Here is a 4,308-nt window from a genome sequence, read left to right on the forward strand (position 1 = left end):
CCCGGGAAAGGGGGGGATGGGATGACGGGGGGGGGGGAGACCCCCGGAGGGCCCCTCCTTAACCCTGAGCCTGCCAGGCCCCGGTCGGAGGGGAGAAGGCAGCCAGATGTGACACCTCCTGGGCGCCCCCATTCTGGCACGGTGCCAAGTGAGGGTGGCCGGCCAGGCCCTGATGTCATCCGGTGCTGGGTGGGTGGTGAGTCAGTCCCCGGGTGGGGGCTGGGCCAGGCCTGGGGGCTATTCCTGTCTGACTCACCCCTCCAGTGCCCCTGAGCAACGCCCAGACCCTGCCCTAGGGATTTCGGGTGCCAGGCTGGGGGGTCCCCGCAGGTCCCCGGAGCCTCTGCTTGTCCGGAACCTAGGTGGGTAGGCAAGGGCTTTCCTGGTGCTCCCACTCGGGTCCAGGGTGGCTGCATAGAAGTGTTAGCCGCCAGGGACTGGGGCCACCTCATAATGTCCTTCCCCGGATGTGGGGATCGGCCGGAGCCCCAGGGAGGGGGCAGGTGGTGGGATCCCTGCTCACTCCATAACACTGTCTGTCACCAGGGCGATGGGAGGCAGGGGCCCTGACTGGCAAGGAGGAGCACACGCGCCAGGGGGGCTGGGCTGGGAGGAGCCACCCTAACCACAGTGACGTGGGACTTCCTCGGCAGGGCCTGTTTGATGTCTCTGTGTGCAGCGTTGCCATGGGGCCCGGCAGGCAGCCCTGCGTGTGAGCTGGGGTGACCTACGGGGCGGCTGGGTCTGACAGGGTCCCTTGACCCAGCACCCCCATCCCAGGCCTACACGACTGCCTAGACCTGGTACACCTCTGCGCACACGCTTATCCAACTTTTACCCCACCCCAGGCCTTAGGCCAGGACATTTCTCATCTCATCTCAGAGCCTTGTGACAACTGCAAACTGCGGGTTTTTGAGATAAACTGAGGTTCAGGGAGGTGTGATCACTTGGCCAAAGATATTCAGCTAGAAAGTCGGGGAGCAAGGATTTGAAACTCAGTTCTTTTTTTTTTTTTTTAATATTTTATGTATTTATTCATGAGAGACACAGAGACAGAGAGAGGCACAGACAAGGCAGAGGGAGAAGCAGGCTCCCTGCAGGGAGTCCGATGTGGGACTCGATCCCAGGTCTCCAGGATCACGCCCTGGGCTGAAGGCAGGTGCTAAACCACTGAGCCACCCGGGCTGCCCCTGAAACTCAGTTCTTCTACTCTGCTCCTCTCCTCCCTCCATCACGCTGGTGTCCTCATTTTTTCTCAGATACCCCGGCAGGTCCCTGCTCCCTGCCTCGGGACCTTTGCACTGGCTGTTCCCTCTACCTGGACTTTTCCTCCAGAAGTCTGCATGCCTTCTCCTTCACTTCCTACAAGTCTTTGTTCAAATGTCACCTCCTTGTCATGTAGCCTTTCCTGACCTGGCCCCCACCCGCTCCATCCTCATCTCCTTTGCCCCCTTCTGTTCTCCGTTAGCACCTATCACCCAACAACACAGTCTATGTTTATACTTACTATCTGTTTCTGTGTGTTTGTTTCCTCTCCAGATGTTAGTCCCAAGAGGCAAATTTTTTTTTTTTTTTTCTAGCTTGCTCTGTGCTGTATCCCCAGCGCCCAGAACAGTGCCTGGCACACAGCAGGCACTCAATGAATGTTGGAAGAATAAACAAATGGGCGTGTGTTTGATCCCTGTGCCACTTGACCACTTAACCTGGCCTCACCCTGGCGCTGTCCCCCTACCCCTCCCTGTCATGACAAAGGATCGGTTGGCCAGTTTGGAGAGCTCCTATCCCTGTTGGCTGCTATCCCTGGGTAAATTGGCCAGCCCCAGGTCCAGGGCATGTGGGGCAAATGTCAGAGGGACCCAGGGGGAGGGCTGGTGGCACTGGGAGGTCCCGTCAAGCTTGTGCTGAGGGATGCTTGGTGAGCTGGGGGTGGTCTGAGCCATGTACAGGTAATGGCTCATACGGGGCTTTGGCACAGGTATCCCTGGAGAACAGCGTGGAGGAGGCATTTCTCCTAAATTTGTGCCCAACTGGACTACTGACAGGAGAGGGATGGTTCTGGATGGGAGGCCTTGTTCTGGGGTCTGAAGGAAGCGTTCTGGAGGCGCAGTCTGGACGGGGTGCGCTGTTGTCATTTGGTCACTTTCTATTTCTACAAAGACGGGCCTGTGCGTGTGTCTCCACAGGGAGACCCTGGACCCCCGAGAACTCCATTCCCCTGTTTGTAGCTGCTCAGGAGGCCATGTGGCAAGTGCCCCACCCCTCTCTGGGCCCCGCCCTGAGTTGGGGAATTCTGTGCCACCCCAAATCTTCCCCCAGGGCCCCACAGGCTGCTCTGCCCCCTCCTGCCCCAACCTGCCAGATCCTGCAACTTGGGCCAGCCTGCCCCTTGGGCCCCACAGAGAAGAAAGACCCAGAAACCCCCCAGGCTGGGTCCCATGGGATGGGAGCTAGGTGTGGCTTCCACCTGCCTCTCCCCATTCCCACTAAGATCCAAGGTGGGAGTCTGCTGAGCTGAACTGAGGAAATGGAGGACTCTGGAGGAATTCTAGGGTGCGAGGTGACCCAGAGGCATCCAACCAGCCCCCTCTGGTCCCCTGCCTGGGCCTGCCGCTGGGTTCCCCACGCCCCAGCATTACTCTTACTTCCCAGGATGGTGAAGAATGTGGCCCCCAATCCCAAATATATGATGTCAGAAATGTTAGGAGTGGGCAGAGAAAAATGTTCCCCCAAAGCAATGCTCACATGGGTCTGAGAAGGGTCCTTTGGCCCCAGAACCCCACCCGCAGAGGTAGTGGTGGTGCTGGTGCTGGTGCTGGTGGTGGCGGCGGCTGTGGCGGTGGTCTGGCAGCCATCAGCTCCTGTCCCATCTTGTAGAGGGCAAAGTGGCAGTCAGGCATGCCCAAGGAGGCTGTCTTGGCGGCAGAGGGCACCCCGCCCCTCCTTTGCTTAGTTTTGTTCCTGGCCCCCCACCTGGGCACAAGGCCAGGCCCCAAGGCAGGGCCCCGTCCTGGGGAACAATGCAGCCGTGTTTCTCCGGGTGGAGGGGAGGTCTGTGGAGGATGTGGTGGGAAAGACGCAGGCAGGGAAGTAGGGAGGGATCCAGGGAGGGACTCTATCCCAGGGATACTCCAGGAGCTGGGGAGTTTCCCAGAGCCTCTGGGTAGGTGGGGGGTGGGGATGCTGGGAAGCCAGAGTGGGGGGGGGGAACCTTGCTCCAGGGACCACCTGGACTGGGGTCAGAGTCTTCAATGGCAGCAGGAGAGGGTTGGGTGGGATAAAAGGAGGGACTTCCTGGGGTTGAGGAAGGCATGGGGGGAAGAATTGCAGGAAGTGGGGATGGGTGTCGGGCAGGAACCCAGAACACCCAGGCCCCTGCCCTCCCAGGGAAGGGTACAGTCCCTGTAGGGCCTGGTCAGGTGCCGGGCCTCCCACCCCTCATCTCCCTCGCCCGGGACGAGGGCCCCTGGGTTCCTCTTCTTGCCCTTGCGCAGGGCTTTGCCAAGAGGGGTTTGGGGGTGCGAGGGGGGGATTAAGCCCCCTGCTTCTGTCCTTCCCCGCGCAGGGAGAGCCTTCGCTTAAAATCTGGGGCTGCTTCCAGGGCCCAGGACCGGCAGGGGGAGGCCAGGCTGGGTTCGGGGGCCCCAGGTAGAGTCGGGACGAGGAGGGAGAAAGTTGGGGCTGAGTTGGGGGACGGAGAGAGAAAGTGGGGGCGGACCGGCTCCGGGGGCACATGACGGCGGCGCCCGCCCCGCCCCGCGCCCGCCCCCTGTCCGGCCGAGGGGAGGAGACGGGAAGGTTTTAAAAGCGATTCGGCCCCGCGGCGGGCCGGCCAGTGAGTGGGATGGAGCGCGGCCGGCGACCGACCCCGGCCCGTCCCGGGCCCGCCGCCCGCCCGCGTCTCTGCCATCGGGCCCGGGGCGGCGGCCGGAGCCCCGAGCGCCGCTCCCCTCCCCCGCGGGTGAGTCGGGAGGGAACCGGGAGGGAGGCGGCGGCGCCGCGGCGGCGGCGGCAACTTTTCCGCGCCGGACTCGTGGGCGGAGTGGGGGTGCGCCCGGCGGGTCCGCGGCCCTCTGCGAGGGGGTGGGCGCCGCCCCGCCGCCGGCGCCTGGGGGGGCAGCGGGGATCGTGCATCTGGCGGCGGCGGCAGAGCCCCGGGGCGCCCCCTACGGAGCGGGGGAAGGGCGGCCCAACCTTCACCCCCTCCCCGGGGGCCCACTGGGGACCCCTAGCCACTCCCCCCACCGGAGACCCCGAGACCCATGAGAGCTGGCGGGGAGGGCGGGTCCCCCAGAGACTGGGGCGGGTCAA

General features: G+C 63.1%; 1 long non-coding RNA gene across 1 annotated transcript; it reads left to right on the forward strand.

The window, feature by feature from the left end:
* Window positions 1-1,507, forward strand: LOC144289355 (uncharacterized). The gene is made up of 2 exons (XR_013357270.1): window positions 1-362; window positions 1,260-1,507. It is a non-coding gene; the product is annotated as an uncharacterized LOC144289355 (long non-coding RNA).
* Window positions 1,508-4,308: the final 2,801 nt, after the last annotated feature.

This window comes from Canis aureus, chromosome 19 (genome assembly GCF_053574225.1).
Source record: "Canis aureus isolate CA01 chromosome 19, VMU_Caureus_v.1.0, whole genome shotgun sequence".
NCBI lineage: Eukaryota > Metazoa > Chordata > Mammalia > Carnivora > Canidae > Canis > Canis aureus.